The sequence below is a fragment of the Astyanax mexicanus genome, chromosome 25 (assembly GCF_023375975.1).
Source record: "Astyanax mexicanus isolate ESR-SI-001 chromosome 25, AstMex3_surface, whole genome shotgun sequence".
Lineage (NCBI taxonomy): Eukaryota > Metazoa > Chordata > Actinopteri > Characiformes > Acestrorhamphidae > Astyanax > Astyanax mexicanus.
The window spans coordinates 22,507,078-22,529,552 of record NC_064432.1 but is presented as its reverse complement, the minus strand read 5'-3'; the positions used below and the strand labels follow the sequence as shown (position 1 = coordinate 22,529,552).

Genomic DNA, 22,475 nt, shown 5'->3' with positions numbered 1-22,475 from the left:
TGAAAATGAGCGGAAAAGAAAAGAAAATCCAACACCTAACGTGGGAATTTTGGCGGGAAAAAGAACAAAGGATGCCAGAGAAAAGCTGGATTTACCTAACGAAGAAGAAAAAATGGATAAACCAAACAAGTTTTCAAGTGTTTTTTTTTTGCTCTCTTCTTTGAAAGAGAGTGAAATAAATAAAGGAAAGAGTTTCTAAAGATCTGAGATCTAGCAGCCACTTGGCTGCTCATACACACTCTCTCTCTCACACACACACACAAACTAAGACACAGCAAATGCTGCTCTGTGTTTCCCCCTCTTTTAAAAACAGGCCACAGGTGTTGCTGGTTGGGCTTGATTGCCTCCAGAAGCCACTCGCTGCCCCCCTCTGGTGGCCGGAGGCTGCCTGGCCCTTGAGCCAGCTCTTACACAGTGACTGATTTTGGAAAGACACCAGGAACCTCAGGATAACATCTATAATAAGAACCAAGATGCCTCTCTTCATTATTGAGGAATATAAAAAAATCATTTTTGAACTTTGAATTCTAGAGGGGGTGTGGCCAAACCAGCATTCCATCATGTTGGGCCAAAATATCCAGCCCAACCTGGCCTAAACCCGTGCACATTTTGTCCAAGCCCTACCCGACTTAACCCATCCCATACACTGTTCTTTTGAGCCTGAGCCCAAATTAAACCCAACTTTAGTAAAGCGTTAAAACTAAGCTTTTAAAAAACATTTTTGGGCTGTTTGAATGAACGAAATCTGTTCATAATGATGTTAAATAACATTGCAACACTGAAGAAGCATAGACCTTTTTTTTTTAAGAAAAAATGTTTATTAACAACAGATCTCAGAAATAAGGCTATGTACTGCACTGCTCACTTGTGCAACTTTTTTTAAAACACAGTTTGATTTGTTACTTTAATATATTGTGATGATCACGCCATAGATTTATATAAAAAAATAGCATAAAAAAACAGATGCCTATGGCTGCCCAAGCCCAAGTTTGTGTCGGTCCTCGGATCGGGTTCGGGCAGAAAATCTAAGCTCTATCGCCATGTGACCCTATTGGAATGGCAGAAGGACACCCTACCTTTTACTTGATCTAGAGGGCACATCATGATCATCATCATTTATTGCAAGAAGAAAAAATCCTAGTGAGCAGCTAAAGAGTGCAATTAGCATTAGCATAGATGATTTTTCAATGGCGAGGGCACATCTAAGACATTGTTTCTTTTCAAAAGATAGTGGAAGCATGAAATGGGATTGGACCTAACTGTTAAGCATGGGGGTGGACGTATCATGGGTTCATCAGGTCCAAGATGATTTTCTATCTACCTTATATGGCCCTGTTAATGCTGTACATGAACTACATTACACTACATTAAATACATTATATTTGGCAGATGCCTTTGTCCAAAACAACTTACAATAATGATGTACTGCACATATAGAAATAGAAGTTTACGATATAAAAAAAAAAACATTTTTAGACATGGTTTTAAGGAAGTCAAAGGGAAATAGATAGAGGGGATAGAGGAGGAAAGGAGGGGAAGAAGGAAATGAAGTTAGAAGTAGTTAGTTTTTTTTTTTAGAGGTTTTAGAGGAGTAAGTGCTCTTTTAAAGAGCTTTATTAACTAAAACTATCTCAAACTTAAACATAGAATTGAAGACGGTTGATTGGTACGCTGTTGCTTAACAACATGAAACATTTTGAGGTGCGGCGACATGCTTGAAATGATTGGTTATTTATACATATATTTTAATATTTTTTTTTTTTCAGTTAATTCACATATTTTCTTAAGCACCGCTCATTCTTGTTAGACTACTAACAGATGTGTACAGGTATGACGTCTCGTATTCCAGGGCTGATCAGAGGACGCAGTGATGTTCTGAATGTTACGTTGTTGAACGTATGGATTAATGATTGTGTTTCAGAGTTATAAAAAGACAGAGTGTGATTATCACAATCTAAAAACACTCTAACAGTTGTGAGATCATCACTAACATCCGGTAGGGGTGTTGGCATTATTGGTGACTCTCTGACGTAAACTTGCTTTTCCATCTCGTAACACAGAACCCAGAATCCGTTCTGTGGAGTAAACGGGATCCTGTATTCCCGCTCAGCCTCTTCTGTCGCCATGCCAACAAACCAGGAGATCTTCTCCTTAGGAACATTACACACCTTCACCTTCCAGCACTGCTGACCAGAGCTGAACCTCTCTTTACACAGAGTGAAGATTTTACGGTCTTCATCTTCATGATTCTCTATTGGTTGATGGCAGTGCACACTCTTTCCTCCATCTGTTATTTGGAGGAACTCTGGAGTTTCTTCTGGGTCAATGCTGATGTTCACTGGAGGAACAAACAAAAAAATATTAAACAGAAAGTATCCTGTTATTTTAGTGTGGGAGGTTTCATGGCTAAATTGGAGCAGCCTGGTGGTCAATCTTCATTAATTGCACATTGCACCAGTAAGAGCAGAGTGTGAAGGTTCAATTAGCAGGGTAAGAGCACAGTTCTGCTCTAAATATTGCAATGCACACAACATTATGGGTGACATACCAGAGTTCAAAAGAGGACAAATTGTTGGTGCACGTCTTGCTGGAGCATCTGTGACCAAGACAGCAAGTCTTTGCGATGCATCAAGAGCCACGGTATCCAGGGTAATGCCAGCATACCACCAAGAAGGACCAACCACATCCAACAGGATTAACTGTGGACGCTGTAAGAGGAAGCTGTCTGAAAGGGATGTTCGGGTGCTAACCCGGATTGTATCCAAAAAACATAAAACCACAGCTGATCAAATCACGTCAGAATTCAAGGTGCACCTCAACTCTCCTGTTTCCACCAGAACTGTCCGCCCTAATCAGGTCTGGTTGTGGTTAGTAGTGAAATTGAACTCAGCTATACAAAAAAGGTGATTAATCACAGCTAATTTATGGGGGGAAACACTTTTGCACAAAGGGCTAGAATTCCTTAAGAATTCCTTTTTTCCTTTTTTGTCTGATAATAAAGTTTGCTTGATCATGTAAAACCTTTTTTACGCCACAGCTTCTCAAGAGTCAAGAGGTTTTTAATTGACATTGTAACAACACGTCCACAATGGTGCAAAAATACGTTTCTATATATATATATATATATATATATATATATATATGTATAAATTAAGGTCTGACCAACCTATAAAGTCAGGAGGCACATCTTCAGCCTGGACTTCCTCCATCTGCTGCTCCTCCACATTATTCAGGGGTTCTGATAGACAGAGATGGAGTTACTGCTGTTTTATAAATGGAAACAGTTTATCTTTTTTAAATTAATGGATTATTTAGCAGGATGTTGATACTGAAAAGGATTTTAGCATTTTTTTTAGCATTCAGTACCTTCTATACCTTCTGTTTCTGTTCTCTTAGAACAAACCAGACCTTCAACACAAAGACAGATATTCAGCATTAGCCAGCTTTCCATCACAGCCAACATCATTCTGCATCATTATCTCAACTCATATAACAAAAAGGGCATGAGATAATTACAGTAAATAATAACATTGATACATATTGATACACAGACCATTATCTATACATCACCTTTTTGACGTAACATGAAGAACACTCCAGCTCCCACAATGCCCAGCAGTGAGAGGGAGAAGAGGATTGCAGTCCAAATATGGTGTCTTTTTCTCGACTCTGCACACATACATATATACATATATACATACACAAGCTGAAATGATGCAATATTCACCAATAAGGAGCACAGTGGAAATGTTGTGTGCTACCTGTAGATTTGTGTTGCTTTACTTGAGACTCTTTTCTCTTTGAGGAAGATTCAGAAAACCCCACAGAGCAGGAGAGCTGTTCCGACTCAGAGGAGGAAACGATCAGCCAGGAGCTCGCACTCACCAACCCTTCAGAATCTGAGAGAAAAAGAAATGAATTTGATGAAAAACAGACATAAATAGGTCCTTGGAAAAAATGCAAAAGTGATACTACCTTTGGTGAAAATGTCAGTGCTGAGATTGTTCAGATTCCTCCCGTCTCTGTCCCTCCAGCTGAGTGACGGTTCTGGGGTCCATCCAAACGAGTGACAAGATACGTTCACCTTCCCTTCACCAACATCAGATACAGAGAGAACAGGAAAAGATCCTTCAACTGGAAGAGAGAGAGAGAGATAATACACTGCTACGAACAAACACTACTGTCTCTGCTGCTCCACGCTGTTCTTTACATGTTGTTCTAGCTTCTTTTGTAAGTGACCTCCTGGATGAGTTGTTCATGCCCTTTTGGAGTAATTTCGGTTGGCTGGTCACTCCTGGGAAGGTTCACCAGCGTTCCATGTTTTCTCCATTAGTGAATAATAGTGAATCACTGTGATGACTTATATATGACTTATATAATGAGTTGCTTTTTGAGGTATTTTATCTGCTTCATGTTGTCAGACAGGTTCTATTTAAGTGATTTCTTTATTCTACAGGTCTGTCCGTAATCAGGCCTGGATGTGGTGGTTAGTAGTGAAATTGAGTTCACAGTCAATTTATGGGGGGGGGAACACTTTGTGAAACACTTTTTTAACAAAGGGCAAGATTGGTTTAGATATTATTTTTCTCCTTAATAAATTGAATTATCATTTAAAAGGTGTTTTTTTATAGTTACTCAGGTTATGTTTGTCTGATTTGTCTGATTTTATGTTTGTCTGATTTGTCACTACTGTCTCTGCTGCTCCACACTGTCTACACACTAAGAGCATGGTATGTGCAGCATTCACTGCTCGCAGCTGTGTGACTATAATTTGACCTTGGTTTAATACTTACCGTTGACCTGTAGAGACACTGTAGCCTCATCATACCACTCTTCACCCTCGTCAGTCTTCTCCACTCTGCAGATATACTCTCCTTTATCTTCTAGCCTGATGTTCTCCAGCTTCACAGATACGTTCCCTTCATCCAGTCCTCCTAACAGAGACACTCTGCCCTGGAACTGTGGATTTCTGGGATTCTTCCTGATCTCCAGGTCCTGATAAAACACAATGGGGGTGTGACCCTCCTGAGGACGATACCAGAGAACCTCAAAGTTTACAGCGTTTAAAGTTGGTGAGATAGAGCAGGGTAGAGTCACGGAGCTCCCGAGCAGACCGTAGACCGGAGCCCGAGGAACCACCACTGAGAACGGGTCTGTGGAATGATGTTGAACACCAGAGCGTGTTAGATAAACATCAATCAAATGATACGTGATATTTTGTCAGCAATCGTTTCCAGCAATTACCTTGTTCAATGCAAAACGACATGGGAACAATAAACCAGATCCATCTCATCAGCATGGCTGCCAAGACCTGGTAGATGCAAACAAATAAAAACCAACATTTAGAACATTTTCACATCCCGTCACCTTTTCACATTGTTCACGTTGTTGTGTTGAAGCCATCATTCTGCATCTACTAAAAAGGAAAAAAGCTAAGATTCTGTATCCAACCTCTTTGCTGTGAGACTTGAATTTTAGATCTATGGGCTCCATTTCTCTTGATAATTTGATATGTATCTACACCATGATTGGATTTCACTTGCAAAATCAGATGACCACAAAACCTTGCTCAGATACATGGATTATAAGTTCCAGAAGCACAGTGTGGAACAACCAGTTATCACAGGAGAACAACCTTGAAAAGAGGCATGACCAAGAAACCAATGGTCACTCTGGATGAGCACCAAAGATCCTGTGAGCTGATGGCAGATAATCTGCATAATCTACACAATCTAGTGGTCCACAGGCCCATCCTCAGTAGGAGTCAGTGGTCCTTAACAGACAAGAAACAACACTATAATTGGAAAACAACATGTCGCTTGGTCACTATTTTTTTTAGACTTAGCTGTCGGCACTGTTTTGATCTTCTTGATAGGTTTGTGTAATGTTGGAGTTTCAGAGCAGCTTTTGGCATGGTTTTCTAGTGCCCTTAAGGGAAGGGTTCAGCGAGTTAAGTCAGAGCATTTTCTTTCAGAGCCACTTTCAGTTACAAAGGGTGTCCCTCAGGGCTCAATTCTAGGTCCCACACTTTTTTCTATATACATAAATAGACTTGCACTTTGTGTTGAAGACTCATTTGTATGCTGATGACTCGGTCCTTTCTGCAACTGGTAAGTAACTAACTTACTTCAAAATAACTTTTTTTACTTTAAATTTTAAAATAAATACTGCTAAGACTAAGGTATTGTGTTTTCACAAGAAGGTGTTGTGTTCTGTACCTCAGCCCCACCAGGATATCGTTACTGTAGAAGGTGATAAAATAAATGAGGTCACAGAATATAAGTACCTGGGTATCTGGTTAGATAATACCTCGTCTTTCTCAACTCAAATCAATAAGTTACAGTCTAAGGTTAGGGCTAAAATTGGCTATCTGTACAGAACCCCTCCTCCTTAAGTTGCTCTACCAAATTGACCATAGTCCAAATTACTATTACTAATTACTGCATATGTTTGTTTACAGCGATGTCATTTACAGATCTGCTAGCAAACACCATCTCCAGAAAGTTGCTGTTCTTTACAGTATCACACATCATTGCTCCCTTCACTACATACTCCATACTAGACTACATACTCGTCACTTGATTATTCACTGGTACATGATTATTTATAAAACTCTTCTTGGTCTGTCTGCTCATTATCTGTGTACTTTGATACAGTTTGATCATCTCCTGCCTATAACACCCGTACTGCTTAGCGTATCATGCTGCAGGTCCCTAAGATGAATACAGTACTTCGTTTTACCGCATTTCAAGCTGCTGCAGCCAAAGACTGGAATTCACTGCAAAAAAAAAAAACCTAAAGCTGGATCGTTTTATCCCTAAGTCGGTTATTAAGAAAACTGTAACAGAAATTACATTTAAAATACATTTAAAAAACTATACACATGTCTGTTGATTGATAGAAACGGCACAAATCAGGTGGATTTTTAAATTAAATACAGTGACTCAAAATGAGCTCCATGAAAAGACTAATCAGGAGTTAAAGGGTTAGCATGTTTATATCAGACCCACATCCCCTATCGCCTCTGTGCCACTGCGGTATTGAGAATGAACCACTACCCATATATGGTCGGGCTGTCATCTAATCATAATACTCATTATATCACTCAATACAAATTATAATACTCATTATAAATGAGGTAGAGTATGGCTGACAAACTGTTTGTGACAACAGATCAATTACAGTTTGTAATTTTACACAGAAATTGTGACCTAAAAAGAAGTTGGACCTCATAAACTCAGCTGACAGGGGCTCAGTAGCTTCAATTTTCAGGAATGTTTTACAAGCCACAACCAGACAGATCCTGATTTTATCAGAAGAAAACATGGCATTGTTTCCACAATTTCTGGATAAAGAAAAAAATACTAATTATTACTCTCTCCCAAAGCAGGAAAAGCAAACTTTAATATAATTAATATCATTATTTTCCTGCTTTTCTCTCCAATGTGCCATGGGCATCTCATTACAATTTAAACCTAATTATAATTTAACAATTTCCTGGATTCCTATTTTCATAATGTCATATTATGAACTCTAAATTCATTAAACGTTGCATATATCTAAATACATCAATGAGAACTTAGCAGCTATATAAAGTCTCTTACCTGAAAACCCTTCTGTTAAACTCAGTCCATCGTTTTCCTGCCTGCTCTGACTCGTTACTTTTGCTTTCGATTCCACTGCTTAACTCTTCTTTGTCAACCAACTGTATCAAATATCAGCACACCGGACACCTGTGAGCGTGCGATCACGCCCAACTGCCACGGCTTTACATATAATCTAAAAACTGTTATAAAGTGCAGTAACGGGTTTACAAATGAGGACCAGCTCTTCTGTAAAACAAGAATCTTTCAGAACTTTTCCCTTTTTGTCTCTCTGTATGGATACATTGATGAGGGTTTTTTTTTCTCATTTCGTACCTTGCTAACAGCCACGCTGCCCTCCCTAAAAACATATTAAATATATTTAGTCTCTTATCAGAAGAAATAGAATTATTTAGATGCAAATAAGAAAGATAAACTATTAAAAGCACAAGACATGTATGTTACTTTCATTTTAAACTTTCAAAATATTTTTAACTTTAAATATTTGCATATGTTTATCAAACATTCCTCCCACAGCTCAAGTGTTGAGTTACCTTAGAAAGTGGGGACTGGTGGATTTAGGTGTCCGGTCATCTTACAAAGTGGGGACTGTTAGATCTGTGTCAGATTACCTTACAAAGTGGGGACTGTTAGATTTATGTGTCAGATTACCTTACAAAGTGGGGACTGTTAGATTCAGGTGTCAGATTACCTTACAAAGTGGGGACTGGTGGATTCAGGTGTCAGTTCACCTTACAAAGTGGGGACTGTTAGATTCAGGTGTCAGATTACCTTACAAAGTGGGGACTGGTGGATTCAGGTGTCAGATTACCTTACAAAGTGGGGACTGGTGGATTCAGATGGTGTCAGGTCACATTACAAAGTGGGGACTGGTGGATTCAGGTGGTGTCAGATTACCTTACAAAGTGGGGACTGGTGGTTTCAGGTTGTGTCAGGTCACGTTACAAAGTGGGGACTGGTGAATTCAGCTGTGAGTTCACCTTACAAAGTGGGGACTGTTAGATTCAGGTGTCAGTTCACCTTACAAAGTGGGGACTGTTAGATTCAGGTGTCAGATTACTTTACAAAGTGGGGACTGGTGAATTCAGGTGTCAGTTCACCTTACAAAGTGGGGACTGTTAGATTCAGGTGTCAGATTACTTTACAAAGTGGGGACTGTTAGATTCAGGTGTCAGATTACCTTACAAAGTGGGGACTGTTAGATTCAGGTGTCAGATTACTTTACAAAGTGGGGACTGGTGAATTCAGGTGTCAGTTCACCTTACAAAGTGGGGACTGTTAGATTCAGGTGTCAGATTACTTTACAAAGTGGGGACTGTTAGATTCAGGTGTCAGATTACCTTACAAAGTGGGGACTGGTGGATTCAGGTGTCAGATTACTTTACAAAGTGGGGACTGTTAGATTCAGGTGTCAGATTACCTTACAAAGTGGGGACTGGTGGATTCAGGTGGTGTCAGATTACCTTACAAAGTGGGGACTGTTAGATTCAGGTGTCAGATTACCTTACAAAGTGGGGACTGGTGGATTCAGGTGTCAGATTACCTTACAAAGTGGGGACTGGTGGATTCAGGTGGTGTCAGATTACCTTACAAAGTGGGGACTGGTGGATTCAGGTTGTGTCAGGTCACGTTACAAAGTGGGGACTGGTGAATTCAAGTGTGAGTTCACCTTACAAAGTGGGGACTGTTAGATTCAGGTGTCAGTTCACCTTACAAAGTGGGGACTGTTAGATTCAGGTGTCAGATTACTTTACAAAGTGGGGACTGTTAGATTCAGGTGTCAGATTACCTTACAAAGTGGGGACTGTTAGATTCAGGTGTCAGTTCACCTTACAAAGTGGGGACTGGTGAATTCAGGTGGTGTCAGATTACCTTACAAAGTGGGGACTGGTGAATTCAGATGGTGTCAGGTCATGTTACAAAGTGGGGACTGGTGGATTCAATTTCAATCTTCAAATGTGGGGATTAAGGTGCTTGTTGGACAAATGTGTGGACTAAGGGGATCAAGCTTTTAAAAAATGGGACTGATCATCTGATGGGCTTTATATTACCAGAGGGTGCAGAAGAAATCTGTTAGTTCAAAGACAGAAACATGAGACCCTGCAGCATTTATTTACATTCCTGAGGCATGTATGTACGTGTGTGTGTGCGCGCGTGTGTGTGTGTGTGTGTGTGTGTGTGTATCTGGTTCTCCCTTGTCCTGTGAGGAGTTTGGTTTGTTCTGTGTCCAGGTTTCTTTTGGCAGCTTTGTGGTTCTTCTACACCCAAAAACACACATTGTAGGTGAACAGATAAATTGTCCTTAGTGGTTTGAGAGAACAGGTGTTTATAGAACAAAGGGACTGATAAGAAAAAGTGTGATTATTTGTGATTATTTACAGAATTCTGTTGTGAATAATTTGATTGGGTTTTAATCATTTAACACTGATAGTTGTTAGCCTTGGCTCATGCAGATATGATGTTGGGATACAACCTTGTAGAGCAAAGAATTACAGTTTCACTGCTATACATGTGCCTTTGTTTTAGATAGAATTAATGCAAAAAAAACATAATTCTTACAAAATGTGTTTATTATTTATTAAACATGTTTATTAAAAATAACACTGCACACTAAGACAAAGTAGTTCAAAATAAAATAACTAATAATTAAATTAATAATATAATAACTTTAAAGTGCTGCCTGTGTTTAAAATACTGTACATGTTAAAGTAAGAACTATATAATGCCTATTACTCGCAAAATGTGTTCTTTTTGAAATAACAGTCACGTAAAATATAGTCTTGCCTCTCCCGGTAGCTCTCCTATTGGTTGTTGACATCGTTTACGTAACTATTTGCGTGAGCAAAGTCAAAGACTTGCAATAACATTAAAAAAGTTGATTTTAACTGACTAAATCGTTGAAACAACTGACTAAATCTTTCAATCCTAACCACCTTACACTTGCAGCTCGACTCTAGTCAGACTCTCGTAATTTTATCCCAACTCTGGAAATTTACTTGAGCATCTTTTCAACTTTTCAAATTATAATCATACATACAAGTATACATCAAGTAATAACACCACTGCAAAATCTGAAAAAAAAACGTTAAAAAGTTTTTTAATACAGGTTCTCTACATTTAACAGGAGTTAAACGTGATTCTGGGGAAAATTCTATAATTCGTGTTATTGAGCTCTGTAGGCAGATACTTACATTTAAAAGAAATATTCTTTAGTACTAGTTTAATTATGGTAGATAGGGCGTGAAAGTGTGAGAACTGTACTATATTCACATTATGATTAATCAGAAATTAAAACTCTACTGTGGCATTTATCGAATTTTGAAAAATAACAAATGCCAACTCTTTAAATTATTCATCCATAAATAAAAATAACTATGAAATTATTGTAACAAGGAGGAGGCAGGATGTAAACGCAAGTCAGGTATATTCTCCATATTATTCTCCATATTTACAAAATAAACGAACAAAACACTAAGGAAGAACTATAAAGAAAAAGGTTACTGAAACAAACACTATACACCAGAAGATAAACTAAAAGACTGAAACAAACAGGCCAAAATAACAAAGAAACAAACTACATAAAGCAAACCTGGAAAACTGAAGACAAAAAAAAACACAGCAGGTCTGAGGCTAAACAAAACATTTAAACACGATCTGGAAAGATTAACAGGACACGGTCAAACAAAAAGCGCGACAGAGAACAAAGGAGCACATGGGGTATTTATACACAGGCACACACTAGGGACACCTGTGGAGGTAATGAGGGGGCGGAGTTACAAATGAGACAGGAGGGGTTACAGATGACAAGGCGGGGCTAAGGCAGGGACAGGACCAAAACACAGCAGCACATGGCTGGGAAACAAAACAAGAGAACAGAGGACAAGAGCAGGAAAGAACCAAAAAAGGAAAAACACTGGACAGACACAGGCTAGGGTGTGACAATTATACATAGTTTCATACATAAATTCATAATTCTTTACTTGTTTGTTCACATATTACATTATAATCACTTTTGTCTTTACAAACATCTCTTTAATTCCTCTTTGATATTCTAACAGATCTTTACAGGTATAATGTCTCGTATTCCAGGGCTGATCAGAGGACGCAGTGATTTTTTGAATGTTACACTGGTGTAAGTGTAGATGAGTGATTGTGTTTCAGCATTATAAAAGGACAGAGTGTGATTATCACAGTCTAAAAACACTCCTATAACACTGAGATCATCACTGATATGTGATAATGTTGTTGGTGATGGTGACTTTCTGATATAAACTCCTTTTCCCTCCTCGTAAAAGAGAACCCAGAATCCCTTCTGTGGAATGAATATGATCCCATTGATTCTATCAGCCTCTTCAGCTGCCACCCCGACATACCAGGAGAGTTTCTGATTATGATACTCCTTCAGCTTCAGCTCCCAGTACTGCTGACCAGAGCTGAACCTCTCTTTACACAGAGTGAAGATTTTACTGCTGTATTCTTCACGCTTCTCTTTAGGATGAGTGCAGGTCATTCCTGATCCTCTGTGTGATATTGTGAAGAACTTTGGAGTTTCTTCTGGGTCTATGTTGATGTTCACTGCAGAAACAGATAAGAATATTTTATTATTTTACTCTGATTATAGTAGAGCTTTATTAAACCTGAAGATTCATTTCTTACCTTTAAACCTTTTCATCTGCTGCCACCAATCTACAAACACAGAGCAGATTCACATCAATTATTACATTTAAAAAAACGTATCAGAGATGCTGCACATGACGGATGATCTAAAGTTACAGTCTAATTAAATTAGAATAAATAAATATAGATTTGTGAAATAATAAGAGAGTTCTAAAGCAGAAGCTCTATTTAAAGGTCACCTTCCGTCGTTTTTCTTTCATTTTAAAATGTCTAGTTGTGGTCTCTAGTATGAATGAATGACATGTGAGCCGTTTTTGTAAAAAAAAAAGTGCTCAGGTGTCTCTGTATAGCTCTTTTTTAATGGACTGTTTTAGGGGTGTGTCCAAAATGACCGGATTCCAGCTTTGCTCATGAATATTCATACATGCATACAGCATGCAAATATCTCTCCTCTGATTGGCTAGGAGCACTGCGACGCCCCTCCACCGCTCTGCCGCTCACTGCCTCCCACCTCCTAACTGATGAGCGGTGATGTTGCGTCGCTTCAGCTCCGCCTCTGGGAGTTTCTCGAGCCAAGGTGGGCTGGTCTGTGAGTTTCTGCCTACGTAGGCAGAAAGATAATTCAAAATTCACCCGTTTTTCGGAGGGGGGGAGGGGGGATTTCTTTGCTTAGCTCCTGCAGACAATGGGGGCTGCAAAACAGTTTAATGTGCAGGTGTACACATTCAACTCGGAGAGACCTACTGTATTCCACAAAAAACAAGAAAAATCGGATTTTCGCGGAAGGTGAGCTTTAATGGTTAACCTTGTGTATTCTGGTAGATTTTCTATTTTACTTTAAACTTTAAAATCAATGCTTACATGAAATCAACAACACAGACAGTTTCAATTAAATTCACGGTGATGCCCAACTACAAAATAACTAACACATACATTATACAACATATATATATATAAGATATGTTTTTGGTAGGCTTTCTATGTGGTGGCATATCTATTTAAAAATAAAATAATCTTAGTTGTAAACGAGTACAATAGCTGTAAAAAAAAACAGTGATTGAAGTTCTTAAGTATTGGAGATGATGAAGCAAGAAGATTCTGCTGGGCTGTTTGTACACTGTAAAAAGTGAAGCATGGAGCTGTTCATTCAAGCTAATAAATATGATTGAACACATAGTACAATTATTGACTTTATTGTGAAACTCAACCTTTTTGAATTTTGATGTGTCAATTTTGATTCAGACTAAATTAATTACAATTCTGAAGGAAATAAACCAAATGTTTTGGTTCCACTGAAATCATACTCGAAGAAAAGAGATAAGGATGTAATATTTTTAATTTGAATCAAACATGAATTGCGCATGCGCACTGTGGAGCACGGGAGAAGTTGTAGAGAAGTGCTTCAGAGCTCTGAGGGAGAGAGGGAGAAAGTGCCTGAACGCGCTCGCGAGAGAAAGAATGAGAGAGGGAGAAAGTGCCTGAACGCGCTCGCGAGATAGCAACGCATGCTTATGATATTGTGGCGTCGGGACTGGAGGGGGGGCGGAAGGAATTATGGGAGCTCACCCTGTTGGGGGAAGTGGGTGTTTTTCTGCGTGTTTATGTTACTGTTTATCCCAGAGTTTCATGTCATGTTTTACTATCACTGTTCTAGTATTATTCATGTAGTTATCAGTTATGTGGTTGTTTTGTGTAAGTGCCTCACCCTTTGTGTGTTTTCTGTGTGTGGGAGTGGGGTTAGCTGCGTTGGAGCTGTAGTTAGTTTCACTTACAAAAGTGGAATCCCATGTAAATCCAGCTCTTAGTGTCCTCCTCAGAGCAAAATAAAAAGAGCAAGAGAGCACTGAAACGAATCTCGCTGGTAATCCGTCCTCTTCCACGCCACAGTAACTTCTGGAACTTCTGAATATGATGCCATTTTTTTTTTTTAAGTTCGGTTCAAATTAAATGTATTAGTTTGGTTCCGAAACTGAAATGTAAAGAATTTAACTTGGATCAAGGTGAATAATTAATATTGGGTCGAGTGAAGTAATATGGTTTATGTCAAAATAAAATAATCAGGTTGTAACAATTGACTTTATTTAGATTGAGTGAAGTCAAATAGTTTAGATGCAACAAATGGACATAAATTTTTTTAATTTGAGCAGGGCTACACTTTTTACAGTGTATCAAGTCAGCTGTTGTAATCTTGTCCATTTCGCACCAGATTTCTCAGTTAAATGTTATGTCTGAATTTTATTTAAGTGTAGTATTTTATAGTACCTGTGGTTTGTGGCTCGATAGAATTGAACTCCACTTGACTTTCCACTTCATTTTCTGTTCAGAGAGAAAACAGAAGCATAAATACATGAGATCAGCACAGATTATTATTTGATTAGATATAAATAGAGATTCATTACAACAGTCTGCGTGTTAAAACTCCAAATCAGAAAAGGTTTGGAAAAAAAAAAACACCATTTAAAACTTTACTGTGCAAAAATCCTTATGTTAACCACAAGTCTGGACTCTGAGAAATTGAGGTGGACCATCAATACCATCAATATATATATATATATATATATATATATATATATATATATATATATATATATATATATATATATATATATATAATATTGTTATGAGATAAAAATAATAATTTCATGTTGTCAGTGCTCAGTGTTCTCAGGCTTCTTAGGTGGTGGCATATCTCTTTAAATATAAAATTAAAAAGTAACTTCAAGTTAATCAAATCACTTGTTCTAATCTTGATTAGGTTTCTCCTTTTAAAAGCTGCCTCCAGACTTTTTTCTGAAATATTGTTATTTCTAGCCTAATTCAGGCACTATGTGTATAAACAAATACACTTTTAATGCTTTCAGATCCTTGTTTTAAATATCAGGACCTTCAGAATTCTACCAATAAGGTGTGGAGCTACTTTAAGTTTGTTAATGGTGTAAAAATAGCCATTTCTTTGCACAGGTAAAGATATGCCCCTATCTCTAGCATTATAAGCCTGTTGGGAGCATCAGCTAAAAGCTCTGTATTTAGGAATGCTGGGGGAGAATGGGGGTGGACTATTCAACAAACTTTGTACTTATGTTTCACTGATTTCTTCTTTAAATGTTATGTATTAGAATTTTATGTCTGTTTTATACAAATGCCCTTGACACGATGACCGTCAAATAACTGACTGGTCCAAAACTGATGATTTGACTCGTCGTGTTTCAGGGAGAAGCCCTACTGTACTTCTAAACCTACATTTCCATGTAGTGCTGGATAATATGGCAAACATATATCATATATCATTTCTATATCATGAAATATATTTCTTAATTTCAGTTTATATGTTACAATTCTAATATTAATATGAACATTATAAAAGCCACCGCTCTTGATGAACATAATCACACACTGATCTGCTGGGTGATAAGGTAAAACTATTATATAATTATTTTCACGATACACAGTATTTATCATATTTTCTGCTGTTCAAATGCTCATCTTATTAAAATTTTGCTGCATTCGTGTTTTTTTTTAATTCTCTGTAAGGAAATGGCAGCTGGGTCAATGTTTTTAAAGTACTGATGATATTTTCCTCGATATTGGTATTGCCGATATAAAAAAAATAATATAAATATCCATAATAATTGGCACAACTAGTTAACCTCCTAACAATTTCTTGGAAATAGATGTATTTGAACCATTTGTGTCATTTCTACTGTGGTTTATTAAGTGGATCAAAGTATCTAGGAACCTTTTATTAGTATTTAACCACTTCCTGTTTCCCTGGGGTGTAAATATGGTGTTACACGGAGGCCTGTTTCTCTTACTCGCTCTTAAACATGGAAAAGACAAGAGAGAACACTATTCAAGTAAAGCAGATTTGTGTCGACCTTCATAAATCAGGCAGTGGCTACAAGAAAATAGCAATAGCTGAAGAGGAGAGTGAATAGGAGAAGATCCAGGACTCTGGGGGATTTAGAGGTTGTATTTCTTGATTGATTTAGAAGATGTATTTCTTAACCTGTGTTTTTTTTCCTACAAAATAAAGGTACTTAAATTAAAACTAAGATTTCTCTCCTTTTTTTGCATTGTTTACCTATATTATATTTAAAATAATAATTTATTAGAAGCCAAATAACACTTCTTAAATCAGGGGTTAATTATGGAGGACACTGTATATTGTCCAGCTGTTTTTCCACTGTATAAAATGATTTTTATTTAAATGTAGTATTTTATAGTACCTGGGGTTTGTGGCTCGTTAGAATTGAACTCTGGGTGATTTTCCACTTGATTTTCTGTTCAGAGAGAAACAGAACCATAAGTACATGAGATCAGCACAGATTACAATTTGATCAGTTATAAATAGAGATTAATTACAACAGTCTGCATGTTCAAACCCCAAATCAGAAAAGGTTGAGACAAACAAACACCATATAAAACTTTACCCTGTAAAAACTTTACCATGAAACACTGCATGTTCTGACCTGCACTATTAGAAAATAAGTGGAGAATTTTCCACTGAAAAAATGTGATAATGACCCCTGGTTTTGCATATCTTCATCACTTTGTATCCTTAGTCCCAAAAAGTATTTTAAAGGGTAAATAAACCCCCTGATTTTAGCTGCCACCACCTTCAGCTCAAATTTGAAAAAGGAAAAAAATGGGAGGGGCACTGGGTGATGTATGGGTTTAGGGGCGGCACAACATTCTTGCCTATAGCACAGTTGAATCTGTTAGGGCGCTGCAGAGGCGGAAATGACTCCAATAAAAGCATTTTTTAAATGTTAGGAAAGGTTTACAAAAAATTATGCAGCACTGGTATGTTTCATTACTTCAAAAGAACACATTTCAGCTAATAAATAAAAAAAAACTATATTAGTATTATCAACTGTCCTATTCTGTTTAGATTATTTTGGATAAGTGATAAAACAATGTACAAACTTAGTTTAAAAGAAGTTTAACTTAAAATCAATAGTGTTTTTTTACCATTTATTTTTATTCAGTTTGTGATTTCCAAGTATAAGCACAAGTGGCAAACCACTTGCTAAGATTGGTGTGCCACTTAACACAGCACCCTCTTACCCATATTTACCTGCAGATGGTGAATATTTAATATTAACAACAAGAGGAACCAACAACAAGAAGTTATAAAATAACTTAAAAATGAAATTACCAACCATTACATTCAGACTGCTGAGATGTATCTTTAGTCGGACGCTTCTCCAGTTCATTCTCCGTGTTTGATCCTAATAAACAGAGACAGAGTTACTGCTGTTTAATATGGAACCAGTTTTTCTCTTATTTATTGATTTATTATTACTGTAGTAAAATATTATTGAGAAATTGTTAATAAAGGGGATTTGATCTAAGAATTGCACTAAAACATGTCTTATTTTTACAGTGAGAGATACAATAGCAACCAGCTAGCAACACCCTATAAACCACCTGTAATATAATAATAGTTTTAATAATGCAGTAAAACCATGGAAACTACTTGGTTAAACCATAGCCAATACCAACCAACTGGGGGTTATGGAAACAACAACTTAATAGCTACTTGGAAAACCACCATAAAACTGTATCCCAACCACCAGCGATTCTACAGATATGTCCCAACTGTGCACTAATTACTTTATACTAACCAGTGTTTGAGTATACTCTAATATTTATTATAAGCACTCAGAAGCTGTTGGTTTGTGGTTTTAGAGTGTGGATATAATGGACATGATTATCCCACAATGCAAAAACAGAAATTAGAGAGGTGCTATGAGCACTATGTTGCCATATCAGCGTTTAATCACCTGCTGTTAGTACCAAAAGGTTAAATATCTTAATATTTTGTGCAGTAACCTGCTAAACACACACTATTAATAGTATTTATAACATAAATGATATTACTGATGTCAGAGTTTCTGCTTTGTAGTGTTTTGATTGAATCATTGGCTACATTGCCCCCTTCTGTCTGTTTCCATGAACTGTTAGATTCTGTAAACAGATATGGAAATAATTCTGCTGTTTAAACACTGTGTTTAATTTTTGCTGCACATCATCCAATTAACACAAGATTTTTACACTGACAGCTGGGTCTGTGTTCTTTAAGTACTAATTATATTTTCATAAAGTTTATCACAAGACAGTTAAATATCTCTAAGCTCTATTCCACTGTATAAAATCTACAGACAGTACAGTAATGTATTAGAGTACCTGTGGTTTGTGGCTCGTTAGAATTGCACTCTGGGTGATTTTTCACTTGATTTTCTGTTCGGAGAGAAACAGAACCATAAGTACATGAGATCAGCACAGATTATAATTTGATCAGTTATAAATAGAGATTAATTACAACAGTCTGCATGTTCAAACCCCAAATCAGAAAAGGTTGAGACAAACAAGAGCTGCAGAAATCCACAGCTCAGATGGATCATGAGAATCTGTCCACAGGACAACTACAGGTTGTGTCCTCCACAAATCTGGACTTAATGGAAAGAGTGGCAAGAAGAAAACCATTGTTGAAAGAAAGACATCAGAAGTCCTGTTTGCCGTTTGCCACAAACTGTGTAGAAGACACAGCAAATGTGTGGTCTTAATGCAAAGTGCTAAGATGGTGGGAAAAGCAATGCAGCTTATTACCCTGAGCACACCATTAACCAGAGTTAATGGAAAGATGTACAGAGTTAAATACAGGGCAATTATGGAAAGAAACCTGTTGGAGGCTGCAAAAGACTCGAGACTGAGAAGGAGATTCACCAAAACCACAAACACACACACACACATATATATATATAAAGATAAAGATAAATGAGTCATTGTATTGTACTTAAAAATGCAACTTGATTTTAAGTGTAAGACTAGGTGTTCACTTCACTTGGATTTGGAATTCAGGTTACTTCACTTTGACTTGGATTTGGGCTTCACTTGATTTGGCTTGATATTCACTTGACTTGACTGCGTCTTCAATTGACTTGAACTGAGTAGGTCTTCACTTGACCTGACTTGACTTGACTGGGTCTTCAATTGACTTAACTGGGTCTTCACTTGATATTACCTGACTTGACTGAATCTTCAATTTACTTGAATTGACTTGACTGGTTCTTTAATTGACTTGACGTGTTCTACAATTGACTTGACTGGGTATTTAATTGACTTGACTGGGTCTTCACTTGATATGACTTGACTTGACTGGGTCTTTAATTGACTTGACTTGACTGGGTCTTTGACTTGACTTGACTGAGTCTTTGACTTGACTTGACTGGGTCTTTAACTTGACTTGACTTGGTCTTTAACTTGACTTGACTTGGTCTTTAACTTGACTTGACTTGACTGGGTCTTTAATTGACTTGACTTGACTGGGTCTTTAATTGACTTGACTTGACTGGGTCTTTAATTGACTTGACTTAACTGGGTCTTTAATTGACTTGACTTGACTGGGTCTTCACTTGACTTTCCAGTTCTTTACTGAGTTGTTTTTATTTATTGTAAGTGCCTTTATGAGTGAAAAAATCTCTATATAAATATATCTATAGTCTAAATAAAACACATTTTATTTTTTTATGTAAAAAAGGAAAGAATAACTGATTCTCCCAAAAGTGCCATATGGTTATTCATTAGTAGGATTTTACTGAAATGATTAAAATTGTTAAATACTATGCTTCATGGTTTAGAGAGATGGCATTTCATTATTTAATCAGTGTGTAAATATTGTTATTAGTGTAAGTTTGGATTTTTGTACCCTTTCTATGTAACACACAGTAAACTCCGGCTCCAATGTTGCACATCAGAAGGAGGATGAAGAGGATGAGGACGACCATAAAGGCTTCTTTCCATGACTCTGCACATACACAAAATGACACACACACACACACCAACCATCATCACAACACATTTGTGCAACACACAAATGAATGAATATTCAAAACTATACTTTAAGCACTGCCTTTAGAAGATGTAGAGTGAATACAGGATGTCTTTCCACATGATTTTTAAAAGCATTCCAGTCTTCAAACACCTGTTTCTCTAGAATTTCACTCAAAATCAGTTGTATTGATTTTGTGTGTTACCTGTAGACGTGTTTAACAGCACCCGAGACTCTTTCCTCTCTGAAGAAGAATCAGAAAAACCCACAGAGCAGGAGAGCCAATCAGACGCAGAGGGAGAAACCAGCAACCAGGAACTCACACTGACCAACCCTTCAGAATCTGAGAGGGAGAGAATGTGTGTGAGAATATGTGTTATTTAATAGTTCCTTTAGTTCACATCAGCATAAATAAACTCTACCTTTGGTGAAAATGTCTGTGCTGAGATTTTTCAGGTTCCTCCCGTCTCTGTTTGTCCATCTGAGTGACGGTTCTGGTGTCCAACCATGTGATTCACAAGAAACATTCACCAGCCCTCCTCCAACATCAGATACAGAGAGAACAGGAGCAGAACGTTCAACTGAGAGAGAGAGAGAGAGAGAGAGAGAGAGAGAGAGAGAGAGAGAGAGAGAGAGAGAGAGAGAGAGAGAGAGAGAGAGAGAGAGAGAGAGAGAGAGAGAGAGAGAGAGAGAGAGAGAGAGAGAGAGAGAGAGAGAGATTAAATAAAGAACATTTATCTAGAGCTCACCTACGTCACACTGGTTGGTAAAAAGGGATATATCAATTGTTTAATAGTCATTTGAAAGTAATTAGTATTGTTTAGTCCCCTGAATACATGTCAATGACTGGTCCAGGAGGGACCCTTGATGGGACCCTTGTGGAATTAAGGCAGGGGTGTCCAAACTTTTTTTGATGGGGGCCAGAAGGAGAAATATATTTGAAGTCACGAGCCACAGACTCTGTAATAAAACAAATAATGAAATATACCACTTTAAATAATACATTTACCTGATTATTTTTATGTACACACCATTTTACTTGACTTACTATCTTTATCTATCTTTGACAGTGTTGTGTAAACTAAGATTTTTCGAATTGATGTTTCATTTCATGATGTCTCTTAATATTAAACTCCTTAATTACGACAACTTTTAGACTCCTTTGCCCTTTTTCTGCGCTAAAACTGAACACCCTTTCTGCTTTTAGACTCTTTGGCCCGTTTTTCTGTGCTAGAACTGCCCACTCTCTCTGCTTTTAGACTCTTTTGCCCTTTTTCTGCGCTAAAACTGAGCACTCTCTCGGCTTTTAGACTCTTTGGGCTGTTTTTCTGCGCTAAAACTGAACACTCTCCCCACTTTTAGACTCTTTGGCCCGTTTTTCTGTGCTAGAACTGCCCACTCTCTCTGCTTTTAGACTCTTTTGCCCTTTTTCTGCGCTAAAACTGAGCACTCTCTCCGCTTTTAGACTCTTTGGCTCGTTTCTGACACCTAGCGTTCAAACTTTGAATCTCACCTTTGACCTGTAGAGACACTGTAGCCTCATCATACCACTCTTCACCCTCGTCAGTCTTCTCCACTCTGCAGATATACTCTCCTTTATCTTCTAGCCTGATGTTCTGCAGCTTCACAGACACGTTCCCTTCATCCAGTCCTCCTATCAGAGACACTCTGCCCTGATACTGTGGATTTCTGGGATTCTCCCTGATCTCCAGGTCCTGATAAAACAGAATGGGGGTGTGACCCTCCTGAGGACGAAACCAGAGAACCTCAAAGTTTACAGCGTTTAAAGGTGGTGAGATAGAGCAGGGTAGAGTCACGGAGCTCCCGAGCAGACCGTAGACCGGAGCCCGAGGAACCACCACTGAGAACGGATCTGGAGAACAGAGTGGAACAGGAAAACATCACAGGTTAACCCTCAGATCTTTAGACTTAACCTAATGGTTCTAATGGTTGGTTTTATCATGTGTTCTAGATCTTACCATTTCCATCACAGAAGGACAGAGAAACTAACAGCCAGACCCATCTCACCAACATGGCGGCCAACAAGCAACTGCAAACAGATAGTTATAGTTTTAGTTATAGTTAAAGGTACATTCTGTAGGCTACAGCAGTCCAATTTCAAAACACCACAGAGCGTAGTCTGCCCCACCCACCCCTCCCCAGTCACGAAACTACATCGGGTTGCCAAATTCAGCAGGCTGAATCTACACAATCTACACAAAGTTTAGAGTAAGAGGAGAGGCAGAGAACCTAGGGTACGAGCGAGAGGAGAAATACAGCAATTCTAAACTGTTTTATCACCCGTATTTAGCGCTATATTGACTGTATTTTACACGAGGGAGCGCTGCGGTCTGCAGGGCTGTGCCCCGCGTGAGGGAGCTCCGTGGTCAGTGCAAGGGAGCACCGTGGTCGGCAGTGTC

The 22,475-nt window shown here is 38.0% G+C and overlaps 1 protein-coding gene and 2 long non-coding RNA genes across 3 annotated transcripts in view; all 3 read right to left on the bottom strand.

Annotated features, from left to right (window-relative positions):
- LOC111197134 (butyrophilin subfamily 2 member A2-like) overlaps positions 1 to 22,475 on the bottom strand; it is a 116,266-nt gene that overhangs the window by 62,005 nt on the left and 31,786 nt on the right. The window lies entirely within an intron of this gene.
- LOC125787804 (uncharacterized) overlaps positions 1 to 22,475 on the bottom strand; it is a 61,359-nt gene that overhangs the window by 15,874 nt on the left and 23,010 nt on the right. The window lies entirely within an intron of this gene.
- Positions 5,077 to 7,661, bottom strand: LOC103023002 (uncharacterized). The gene is made up of 3 exons (XR_007429562.1): positions 7,605 to 7,661; positions 5,245 to 5,311; positions 5,077 to 5,153 (listed from the first exon to the last, which is right to left on the bottom strand). It is a non-coding gene; the product is annotated as an uncharacterized LOC103023002 (long non-coding RNA).